Here is a 13,898-nt window from a genome sequence, read left to right on the forward strand (position 1 = left end):
TGGAGACACAGTCAACTATGTCTCTTCTGAAGTGTCCCTCATAGGCTGCTGAACCTTGCTCCAGGTAAATCCTGAGCTGCAATGCAATTTCAACTTTGTGAGTCTCTATTTCTCTAGATTTTATTTTTTTCCTCCCTCCTGATTTTGTGTTTTTGTTTTTGTCACCAGTTCATGTATGACCAATAGATTATTTTCTATTGTCTGCAATAGTGGTTAAGAACTTTGTTTTTCCTGATCATTTTGCTAATTTTTTGTTGAATGATGAAGATCTGTTCTCCTTTCAATAAGAGATAATTGAGAATCTGATTAGTTGGTCTTTTTGTTTGTTTGTTTCTTGGTCTATTTATGAGCCCAATCAATTAAGAATTTTATTCATAGCAGCTCCTTGAGATGCTGACTGATGAGTTTCTGTTTTTGTGCTACTTTTATCCTATGGCTGGATATACAGAACTGAATCTACAAGCTCTCTGTGCATCTGTGTCTTTTTGTGTCTGTAATTAATGAAGTCCTGGCTTCCTCGCCCTGTGTGAGTATATAAAATGTTTTTCTTCCATGTTCCCCAGCCTCCAAGGTGACCCTGGTTATCCCTGCCTCCTGATATTTATTTATTTATTTATTTGTAGTTGTCTTCACATTATACCAGAGTTGGTCTGGGTGGCTAACAATTTCTGAGGGATGTGATGGTCATGTGATCTCTCAAATTAGGATATAAAGGAAGGTGGCGACTTCCATCACGGGTATGCTTTCTTACTCCCCCTTTCTCTTGCATCACATGCTCTGGAGAAAGGCAACTGCCATGTTGTGAGAAATGTTATGAAGAGACCCGCGTGCTGAGAAACTGAAGCCCACACTCAGGGACGAGCTTAAGCCTCCCGTGAGTATGTTTGGAAGCAGCTGCTGAGCTTTGAGATTATTCTGGCTCTGGACAGCAGTCTGACTGCAACCTCATGAGAGATCTTAGCGAAGCCACCCAGCCATTTCTGCGTTTCTGACCCTCAGAAACTGTGTGATGTAGTAAAGGTTTGTTGTTTAAGGCTACTAAATTTGGGGGTAATTCTTTGAGCTATAATAGATAACTAACATCTCTCTCAGGAGAATATTAATAAATAAACATCTCTCAAATTAAAAATGCTCTATTCTGGTTGATTTGTAATGGTTAATAGTTACTTATGTAAATCTAATATCCCTCAAACTCACAAAAAATAAAAAATTTGAACTTCTAATAATTTACGTTTGAAATTTAAAAAATTGTGAAAACTGCCGGCTCCAAAATGTCTTAACACAAGAGCACATCATAAAGTTATGATGATTCATTGCCCAAATTATGGTAGTGTAATGATTTTGGTTAAATGAATGATGCCTATGTTTTTCCCTTGATTTTTAGCAGTAAAATAAATTAAATTAGAATACATTTTATTACTGGCAAAATAAGACTTGGGCCTTTCTCATAAAACTATGAGTTAATTTGAATTTTTTTCTACTATTTATGATGGTTCCCTCATAAGATAGACTAATCCTATGTTACCTTTAAAATTCTGAAAAACATACATTTGTGTCCAACTAAATTGAATGATACTTCTGAAAAATTTTTATATTTACTGTAATTATGTTTTCTATATATGACTTTGAACATCATGTCCAAAATCTTTAGGTATCTTAAAATCCTGGGATAATATTAAATTGAAGTAAAGTTAATCATTTGCTACCTAGTGTCCAAGTAATCATTCTGACCACAGAGGCATTGATTAGTAAGCATAATCATATGCTTATATATGTTACTCTTTTTATGTATAGGTAGATCTCTGGAACATATTAATAAATGTATTCATTTTCCCTATTTTAAGAATATGTAAAGGGGTGCGTAGCTCTAGAAAATTCTGAGCTTTTCTAGTTTACTAAAATGTTTGTGTATGAAAATTTTCAATTACCTTCCTCATTTTTTTCTGTGAAATATTAGTACTTAGGTTAAGAATAATAACTAAGGTGGTTATTTGAGACTAAGCGTGTGTGTGTGTGTGTGTGTGTGTGTGTGTGTGTGTGTGTGTGTTTTGAGACAGGGTATCACTCTATTGGCCAGATTGTAGTGAAGTAGTATGATCAGGGCTCACTGCAACCTCTGCCTCTGGGCTCTAGTGATCCTCTTACCTCAGCCTCCCTAGTAGCTGGGACTATAAGCCTGCACCACCACGCTCAGCTAGCTATTTTTTATTTTTGTAGAGATGGGGTCTCACTATATTGCTCAGGCTTGTCTCAAACTCCTTGACTCAAGCAATCCATCCACCTTGGCCCCCTGAAGTTTTGGGATGACAAGCATGGGCCACCGCTCCCAGCCAAGACTAAGCAATATTGACAGAACATCACAACCATCTTCTCAAGTTATCGAATGGGAGTTTGTTTTTCAGAAAATCAGATAATAGATTTGGTCTAAATAAAGTATGTTCGTTCTAGAACAGGAAAGATAATACTAAAGGACAAAACTTCCGTATTTGTTCTAAGTTTTAAAGGGTATGAGGAAATGGAATAAAATTTACTTCAGTTTGTAATATCTAAATCAAAAGAGAAACTAAGAAATACGTTAAATTTTGATAATTTTAACAGGAACAATGACAATTATGTTTGCTGAGTTTGACAGGCTTAGTCTAAAATAAATTTTTTAAGAATGAGAGGAAAAATCTAAAACTTATACTACCAAATATTGACAACTAGAATTTTGTTTTCTCTTTATTAAAATTATGAGTTAGCTTTCAAACTCTTAAAAGATACTGAGTTACTTTTCTTTACATTTTGTATGATCAGTATAGACAACAAAGATTCTCTATTGCACAAAAATAATTTTCTCTGAATAAACTTTGAAATGTTTTAATTATTAAAGAAAAAACTTTCCTCAGTTGTGAAAGAGCCAGTGCTCTTTACAAATAGATAATTATCTTGTGTTTTATTTTTAAATATTTTAAGATACCTTGATTAAATAAGTAACCGGTATTGATTCTATTTTAATCAAATAATCAAATCTTGTTTGGTTATTCTTTTGCATTCCCAAGATGAGACCTTAAAATCAGAAAAAGATATTCATCACGTCTTTTGCACCTAAAAACATCTTTGAAATTCCCAAAGGGTCCCTGGAAAATAGGCAGATTTCACTTTCTAAAAGAGGGATGCTAGAAATAATTTGGTGCTGTCAGCATGCTCTGTATGTCATAATTGGTTCAATACCACTGGAATGCTCGTAGGTAAAGAGTTACATACTAGAAAGGTCAAATCAGAAGAAATGTTCAGCTTTCCATAGGATAAGATTGTGCTGATAAAATAGTAAACAGAATATATTATTTTCTTCAGTTTGAATATTTGAAAATACTCAACAGACTCACTTGGCATACTCACAGGAGGCTTTTATTTAAAAGTAAGGGATATGGTGCAGTGGTGCATGAAAGGAAAAGAATGTAGGCAAGTGTCAGGAGTCCCAGGTACTTTCTGCAGCTCCAGCTTCCTGGGGCCCTTTCGTTGAGTACACAGGGCCCAGTTGAATATCTGCCTTATTTTGCCAACATCTGTGGGAAAAGTCTTGATTATAAGACAGCTCACTGAAAAAGTGTTTAGTTAATATTTAAGTAATCAAATAAGACTTGTCAAACCATTTCAGTCCATTCCAAATCTTCACTGAAGAAACTAACCCTGAAGTGGCCAGAGGAGTTTGGAACCTTAAACTTCATATTATGAATTCCACTGTCTTTATCTTGGCTAAGAGTAAAAAAAAAAAAAAAAAAAAAAACAATAACAACAAAAATTCCACAAATATTCAGGCTTCCCCAGAGATACAAATAGAATGGCTTTTGAGTACCAGCTTGAAGGCTGGCATTATTTGAATAATGTTCTGATTGAAAATAAAGTTCTTTGTAAATTCAGGGTTCCAGGGATCGTATCATTCCTGAAGCTGACATGTTTAATGAAAGCAGACTTCTGATTCAAGATTGAGCAGAAGGAGAATGAATGAAACAACTGGATAAAACTAATAATAGAAATTTGCTTGTTTTTGTCAGGTTTGTCAAAATTCAGATGGTTGTGGATGTGTGGTGGTATTTCTGTGGCCTCTGTTCTATTCCATCGGTCTATATATATGTTTTGTTACCAGATCCATGCTGTTTTGGTTACTGTAGCCTTGTAGTTTAGTTTGAAATCACGTAGTGTGATGCCTCCAGCTTTGTTCTTCTTGCCCAGGATTGTCTTGGCTATGCAGGCTCTTCTTTGGTTCCATATGAAGTTTAAAGTAGTTTTTTTCCAATTCTGTGAAGAAAGTCAGTAGTAGCTTGATGGAGATAGCACTGAATCTATGAATTACTATGGGAGGTATGGCCATTTTCACGATATTGATTCTTCTTATCCATGAGCATGAAATGTTTTTCCATTTGTTTGTGTCCTCTCTTATTTCTTTGAGCAGTGATTTGTAGTTCTTCTTGAAGAGGTCCTTCACATCCCTTATAAACTGGATTCCTAGCTATTTTATTCTCTTTATAGCAATTGTGAATGGGAGTTCACCCATGATTTGGCTCTCTGTCTGTTACTGGTATATAGGAAAGCTTGTGATTTTTGCACATTGATTTTGTATCCTGAGACTTTGCTGAAGTTGCTTATCAGCTTAAGGAGATTTTTGGCTGAGACAATGGGGTTTTCTAAATATACAATCATGTCATCTGCAAACAGAGACAATTTGACTTCCTCTCTTTCTATTTGAATATCCTTTATTTCTTTCTCTTGCCTGATTGCCCTTGCCAGAACTTCCAACACTATGTTGAATAGGAGTGGTGACAGAGGGCATCCTTGTCTTGTGCTGGGTTTCAAAGGGAATGCTTCCAGTTTTTGCCCATTCAATATGATATTGGCTGTGGGTTTATCATGTGTAGCTCTTACTATTTTGAGATATGTTCCATCAATACCTAGTTTATTGAGTGTTTTATTGTGGTTGTTTATTCAAAATAGTGTCTTTTCTTCTTAAGATATTTTTCTATCTTTTTTTTTTTTATTATACTTTAAATTCTGGGGTGCCTGTGCAGAACATGCAGGTTTGTTATGTAAGTACACATGTGCCATGGTGATTTGCTGTACCCATCAACCCATCACCTACATTAGGTATTTCTCCTAATGTTATCACTCCCCTAACCCCCCACCTCCTGACAGGCCCCAGCGTGTGATGTTCCTCTCCCTATGTCCCTGTGGTCTCATGTTCAACTCCTACTTATGAGTGAGAATATGTGTTTTTAGCATGAAGAGGTGTTGAATTTCATTGAAGGCCTTTTCTGCAACTATTGAGATAATCATGTTGTTTTTGTCAATGGTTCTGTTTATGCAATAGATTACATTTATTGATTTGTATATGTTGAACTAGCCTGGCATCCCAGGGATGAAGGTGACTTTCTAAAATTTTAATTTATTTTTAATTTTTTTTTCCTCTTAAGATATCTTTAACCTTTAAGTTACTAGATTTTTTGTGTGTGTGTGAAACAAAAGGGAACAATTTCAGTGATATGTAACTTTCATTGCCTCCCTGCCAGATTTTAGGAATAGATATGTTTGTTCATTTCCCTTCACTTTTACATAATGCATTATTTGCACAGGTTATGTGAGAACGTGTTCTCCCTTTAACCAGGGTATAACTGGACAAACTGATTGTACAATTGAGGCTACATCTACTACAGAATCATACTTTAGAGTGATTGTCATTTAATTAGATATGCCAAGCCCAGCCTGCTATTCAGAAAAAATGGTTTATTTTATATGTGGAGCCAATTTCTATAGAGCTCTTCTGAGAAAAGGGGCTGTGTAGCTGGCTAATAGGGTCCCAGTCTCAGAGATGGCAATGGGGGCCACTTTCTAGCAACTTAGCAACCATAGCAAATTTATTGACTCTGAAGAAGGTTCATGAAAATATGCAGGTACTGCAGGTAAAGTCTGGTGGGAAGAGTGTCTTGGACTTGGTTTTATAACCATGGGATAGAAGAGCAAATAACAGAGGCTATTGGATGGGCAATTCAAGATTATGATGAAAATCTAGACAGGAGTAACTCATTTGGCCTTAGGAGTTACAGAACAAACTCAAGGAAGCTATTAGTATTAACACTTCTGATGTACCTAAATAAATAATTAGGCCACACGTGATGGGACCAGCCTTTTTAATGGAAACATTAAAAATTCTTGAAGGTTACTGTGATCACAAGGAAAGTGGGGACTGTTAAGAGTCTTGATTAAAGGAATCAAACTAAACAAAGTTACATGGTAAATTGTAGATTTTAGGGCAGTTGAGGTGCAAATAATTTCTGTCTGGTAGCATGCTCTGTGGAACATTCATCAGTTTTGTATTGATATGGAAAAAACTTCAGCCGAGTTATATTTAAAGGAGTTTAATTGCACAATGAACAATTCACGAATCAGGAAGTCCCCAGAATCACAGTAGATTCACGGAGACTCTAGGGGTGACTCGTGCTAGAACAAATTTATAGACAAAAAAGGTAAAGTGACATACAGGAATCAGAAGTGAGGTACAGAGAGAGCGAGAATGGTTACAGCTTAGCATTTGCCTTATTTGAATGAAGTTTGAACATTCAGCAGCCTATGAGTGTTGGAAGTATGACTGCTGGGATTGGCCAACACTCAACTATTGTTACAGGTGTATACTATTAAGTTGGGTTTTCAATCTTGTCTGACTATTAAGCCAGGTTACAGTTTATCCTCAAGAACTCAAATACAGAGGTATGGAGTCCTTCTCAGGCCATACGTAGTTTGCTTTAAAAGTATGTAACCCAGTAATATTACTAGAAATTGTCTCAATATTACTAGACAATTGTCTTAATATGCTTGGCTCTCTGTGAATTGATTACTTCTTTGCTCATGCTATTTGTTTATCTAGGAGTACATTTTCTTCTCATATGTTTTTAGCAAACAAATATTCACAATTCAATTATCTTATCATCTTTGGAGCTTTTGATAAGTGAGTAAACTGAATATGATAAGTGAATAAATTGAGATATATCTGCAGGAGAAAAATTTTTAAGAGATTATTAATATGTCAGTTCTGTGGTAAAATGGGTTACTCATCTGAGTTGTTTCCTTAAGAGAACAATTTTAAAATCTCCAGCTCTCATCTGCTCTAGTGCTTACTAATTTCTCCATTAGATTTCACTCATTGGATTTTGCCCAGTACCTAACAATAAAATCACTTTTGTTATGTAAAAGGCTGTTTTTGAAACCATTGCTGAATGTTTCTCATGAACACCAACTATTTTGATCAATTAATTAGCTATCACCTAGCGATGAATAAAACACGAGGCATTTTGAAGACTGGGGTTGTGAAAGGAAATTAAATGTCATAAAAAAGGATGAGTTTGTGTGCTTTGTAGGGACATGGATGCAGCTGGAAACCATCATTCTCAGCAAACTACCGCAAGAACAGAAAACCAAACACCGCGTGTTCTCACTCATAGGTGGGAACTGAATAATGAGATCAGCTGGACTCGGAAAGGGGAACATCACATACCGGGGCCTTTTATAGGGGGTGGGGGGATTGCATTGGGAGTTATACCTGATGTAAAGGACGAGTTGATGGGTGCTGACGATTTGATGGGTGCAGCATACCAACATGGCACAAGTATACATATGTAACAAACCTGCACATTATGCACATGTACCCTAGAACTTAAAGTATAATAATAAATAAATAAATAAATAAATAAATAAATAAATAAATAAATGTATGTCGGGTCCCCAGAATCACTAAGCTAAAGGGAAAAGTCAAGCTGGGAACTGCTTAGGGCAAAACTCGCCTTCCGTTCTTTTCAAAGTCACCCCTCTGTTCACTGAGATAAATGCATATCTGATTGTCTCATTTGAAGAGGCTAATCAGAACCTCAAAAGAATGCAACCACCTGCCTTTTATCTACCTATGACCTGGAAGCCCCTCCCTGCTTCGAGTTGTCTCACCTTCACCTCGAGTTATCCCACCTTTGTGGACTGAATCAGTGTACATCTTACACACATTGATTGATGTCTTTTGTCTACCTAAAATGTGTAATACCAAACTGTGCCCCTACCACCTTGGGCACATGTTGTTAGGGCCTCCTGAGGCTGTCATGGGTGTGTGTCTTCAAACCTTGGCAACATAAACTTTCTAAATTAATTGAAACCTGTCTCAGGTTTTCAGGGTTCACAGGGTTTAGGAAGTATCATAAGTTGGGGGCAGACTTTCATGAGAACAAATCTAGAAGCTATTCTACCAAGGGACGTTAGGTGAGAGGGAATCAGTGGGGTATGAGGAGAGAGGGCAAGCAGGAAGTTTTCAGGGTTTCTGAGATATAAACAACTAGTGTTGGCTCTTGTTTAATAATCGAACTATGTATTTTGTGTTCTTTAATATTCAACTCAATGAGTAAATTAGTCTTCGTTTAAATGAAAATAATAGTGTTAGAATAAACTTTCCTTGATACATTAAAGTATTGAAAATTTTGCGTTGGCAGAGCCTGCTTTGAGGCATGCTTGTTGAGGAGTCTTGGAAACCAAAAAGGAAAGCGGATTTAATTGAAAAGAGCTACCCTCATTTCTCTTCTTGAAATCTATACCTTTTCCAATTAAGCCCTGCAAAAAATGTCTCTTTTCTTGCCTTATCTGTTTTTCGTAGTGGGATGAAAGACACCTCACAAAATAGTTGGAAGAATACAGAGATGTGAAGACTACTAGCTGTGCTGTTAATAGGTAAAAAAGAATAAGGACTCATAGTTCAGTAATATCATTTTCACCAGGCACAACTTCAAACACATCACAGAGAGCAGTTTCTATGAAAAATGACACTCTTAGTTATGATGCTTTTTGTACTAAAATAAGAAGTCCGGCTGGAAGATTTAACCTTAAGTTTCAATGTGTGTCTCTAGATGTCATGTACAGTATTCTAATTTGTTATGGCATATGGAAGCAACAATCTTATTTTTGTGAGATATTCTGAAACCAAATTCTCCCATTCTGGTTTCCTAGAAATGGAAAAAAAAAAAAAAAAAAAAAAGTAAAGAAGTCAGACTTCTAACATTCCTTTGTAGAAATCTAACATGTAAATGTCCTGCAACTTGCCTTCTTACAAAAACCTATAAGGCTTTAAGCTATGAAGCTAAAAAATATGAAGTTGAATAGACATCTATAGTATGAGTATATATGCAATGCATAGTTGCCCATTTCAGTGTGCATTTAATTCTGGCATTCTTGATGTATTTATTTTATAACCTTCATATTTCATTAATTAGAATTGAATTAATATATTCTGAAATAAAAAGTATTTTTAAAAGACTTCATATTTTTTACCCTAGGAGCACAACACAAGTTAAATATGCTTAACAATGTTTGCATGAAAATTCTGTCTTTGAAATTGTATATGAATATATAAGGTGGAATTAGAATTTATATTTTATATATAATGCTGAAGTGATTTAAAATATATAAAGATTGAACATTTAAAAGCTTATAAACATTATCTGTGAAACTAAATTATTTCTGAATAAATAGGCTTCCTATAGCTAAATTAGTCTTTAATTTCACAAACATGCAACTTAGTGAAAGTTTTTCAGAATAAATATCTGTACAAGATAAACATCATCCTATCTTAAAGATAAAAAGTAATTTTTTTTAATTCTATAAAATGTGAGAAACTACTCAAACTCTTATTACCAACTTTAGAAATCTTTTGAGATTGTAGGAGGCAACTGTGACATAAGAGTTACTAAACAGAACAAGGGAGAAAGAATTGCAGCAAGTTTTTCATTTTTCTCTGTTAAGAATTTGTTTCTGTTTTTTGTTTTCAGTTGTTGTTGTTGTTGTTTATAAATTTAACTTGATATGGTGGAGAAAGAACCAGTAGATCAGGACTAAAACATCAGCTGAACTGGAAACATTGGTGTCTCTATGCTATAACATGCTTTGGTAAATTACAATAAATATGCCACATTTAGTCTGCCATCTAATTTCTATATAAAGCTTCATAGGAGCAAAGTCATGCTCATTAATTTATGCTTTTCTCTATGGCTGCTTTTGCACTACAATGGCAAAGTTGAAGACTTGTAACAGAGATCATGTAGTCCACAATGCCTAAAATATATAATATCTGGGCCTTAATAGAAAATTTTGCCTAACCTTGCTGTGCAGAAATTATTCAAAGATGAGACCAATGATTGAAAAAAAAAAAAAATGTGGCTTCCAGAATTAAAAAACAAACAAGCAAAATAGCAATACACTTTTTTCCCACTAACTTTATAACTTGAAGGGAAAGCTGTACAATAAGAAGTCTGATCAATTACTCAATATTTTATGAAGAATCTCCCCCAAGGTCAATAATATTCTAAGTCTTACAAAGAATACAGAAAGGTATTATTTTCAACTGCCAACTGTCATCATAAGAGAACTTCTGTGGTAGGAAAATAAAGCCAAATAACTTAAAATTGTCTGGTACGATGTCAGAGAAAATTCTCCCTCTACAGAAATACTGAGAAAAACAAAACCTGTCAAAATCAACTTTCTCTGGAAAATAGTAAAAGGTTTACAGCAACCAAGCAAATGCTGACCCAAGAAAGGGGCAACATTAAAACGATGAGAAAGCTTTGTTGCATTTTTACTTGCCTTTGCTCCATCTCCACTTTAAGATGGTGATGGTCTTGAAATCGGAGGCCTTCATTCCCAGTGTGAGACCCTGGTTCCTGCAGCAGAGTAGACCTTGTTCTCAAACAACTGTGTTTATCATTTTTGACCTGCCTGTGGGCTGCCTGAGAAACTGACATAAGATAGCCTTTGTTTCATCTAACTTGGAAAGTGTTCAGGGTACAAAAGTGGCTATGCAGAGGTCATTTCATGAAAATATTAAAAGACAAGTGAATAACCGTCTGCTACCTGGGGAAACAAACAAAAAACAAGCAAGCAAAACGAGCAGTTAAGGCAAAACTTAAAAACACCAAATTCTGGAGGAGATATTCTTTGAAGAATTAGAACACAGAAAAACTCTTGTGCGTACAGGGGAATTTAGAAAGCCACACTCAGAGCAGGATGCATGCTCAGAAAAAAGCTGAGAAGGCTGTACTCTTGGATCTCTGGCTATTTGGCTTAATGCAAGCAGGAAGTGAATACTAACGCTGAGTTGTAAATGACATGGCAAAGTGTTGAAAGAGTACATCTAAACAGGGCCAATTTGCAAAAATTAGTTAAGCTCTCCTCATTCCCCATTTTTAGGGGTTTCAAGGATTAAAAGAAATCTCTGTCCAAACACTAGTTTACCACAAGCTGAAGAAATAGTGACTTTGGAGACCATATGCAGCAAATAATACAGTGTCTAAACACACACACACGCACATACACACACTAGTTTAGAAAAGTCACCAAGTGAACAAACAGCTATTATCCATGGCAAACAACAAAACCAAACCCTGAGATACAGGAGAATCTAATTTACAGAATTTCCATATTATAATATTAACATTGTCTAGTTTTCAACAAAAAATTACAAAGCATGCAAGGACAAAAGAAAGTATGGTCCATTCAAAAGAGAAATAAAAATTAACTATTCATAAGAAAGCAGAGACATTGGACTTACTAGATAAAGAATTTAAGTCAACTTCTTAAAGTATACTGAAGGAACTAAAAGAAACTAATCATGGACAAAGAAGTAAAGAAAATCTGTAGAACAATGCATGAATATATGGAAATATCAACAAAGAGATAGAAATTATTTTTAAAAATAAAAATTCTAGATCTAGAAAGTACAATAACTGAAGTGACAAATCCACCAAATGATCTCAATAGCAGATGAGCAGATTGTAAAAAAAGAATCAGTGGATTTGAAAATAGATCAGATGAAATTATCTGGTCTGATAACAGAAAGAACAAGAATGCAGAAACATAGGCAGAGCCTAAGGAACCTGTGGGACAACATCAAGCAGATCTACATATGAATAATGAGAGTCCAAGAAAAAGATGAGAGAGAGAACAGAGAAGAAAGCATATTTGAACAAAGAATGCTAAAAACATTATAACACTATAACTTTAATAAAGGCATTAATTTTTATGTCCAAGAAACTCAAAAAATTCCATAAAGGAAACCCAGAGAGACCCACAGTGAGATATTATAATCCAACTATTGAATGCCAAACACAATCTTAAAAGCAAAAAGAGAGAAGTAATTTGTCACTAGAAGGAGTCCTCAATAAGAATATCAGCCATTTCTTTTTATCAGAAGTTACAGATACCAGAAGACAGTGTGACAATCTATTTAAAATACAGAAAGGAAAAAAAAAAAAACTCAACCAAGAATTCTATATTTGGTAAAACCGTTCTTCAAAAATGAGGGAGAAATTAAAATATTATCAGACAAAAAAGCTGGAAGAGTTTATTGCTAATAGACCTGCCTTATAAGAATTGCTAATGAGAGTCATTGGGGCAAAAATGAAACGACACTAGATAGTAACTTGAAGATATATGAAGAAATACAGAACACTGGTAAAGGTAATGAGAATGGTAAATTTAAAAGCCAGTATTGTATTTTTGGTTTGTAACTCCTGTTTTTAAAATACAAGGTTTTAAATAAAAATGCATAAAATAATAATTGTACTTCTAGGGTAACAGGCAGACATGTGTAAAGATATACTTTGTGACAACAGTACACAAAGGAAACTAGTTATTGGGGCTGTATAGAAGCAGAGGATTTTTTTCACTATTGAGGCCAAGTTAATATTAATGAAAATTTAATTATAAGTTTAAACTGTTACTAGTAATCCCAAGAGGAAATACTGAGAGGGTTACTAAACTATACACAGAAAGGAAATGAAAGAATAATGAAAACGATAAATTTCAAAAAATTAGTTAAATACATAAGAATGTAGTAAATGGAGGAACTAAGGAACCAAAAAAAATGACATGTTGCAAATGAATAGCAAAATGTCAGAGATGAGCTCTTTCTTGTTATTGATTACTTAAAGGGTGAATAAATTAAACTCTCCAAAAGGCAGAACTTGGTAAAATCAATTTTTAAAAGTCATTTAACCTTATGCTGTCTATAAGAGACTCACTATAGATTCAAAGACATAAGTTGAAAGCAGAGAATATTCCATACTAATAGTAACCAAAAGAATACTAGGATGGATATGCTAGTATCAGAAAAAATGGACTTTAAGTCAAAACCATTGCAAGAGACATTAAATATTGGTAAAAGGGACAATCCAGCAAGAATATATAACAATTATAAAAAAAAATACACACCTAAGTATGAAGCCCTAAAATATTTAAAGCAAAAATTGACAGAATTGAGGAAGAAACACACAATTCTACATTAAAAGTTGGAGACTTGGATACCAAAATTTCAATAATGTATAGAACTAGATAGAATATTAGTGAGGAAGTAGGGAACTTTAGTAACGGTATAAGCAAACTGCACCTCTCGGACAAATGCAGAAAACTTCATCCTGTAACAACAGACTACACCTTCTTCTCAAGTGTACATGGAACATTCTCTGAATTATATGTCAGGTCACAAAGCAAGTCTCAATAAATGTGACATAATTGAAATCATAGAAAGTATCTTCTTCAATACAATAGAATAAAATCCAAAATCAGTAACAGAAGAAAAACTGGAAAATTCACAATTATGTGGAAATTAAACAACATATTCTTAAACAAGCATTGGATCAAAGAAGACATTACAATGCATAAAATACTTTAGGATTCACACTTCCTGATTTCTAAACTTACTATAAAGCTACAGTACTCAAAACAATGTGGAACTGGTATAAAGATAGACATATTAACCAATGAAATAGAACTGAGTCCAGAAATAAACCCATTTGATTTTGAAAAGGGTATTATAAGACCATTCAATAAGCAAAAGAATAGTC

Source organism: Piliocolobus tephrosceles, chromosome 18 (genome assembly GCF_002776525.5).
Source record: "Piliocolobus tephrosceles isolate RC106 chromosome 18, ASM277652v3, whole genome shotgun sequence".
NCBI classification, from domain to species: Eukaryota; Metazoa; Chordata; class Mammalia; order Primates; family Cercopithecidae; genus Piliocolobus; species Piliocolobus tephrosceles.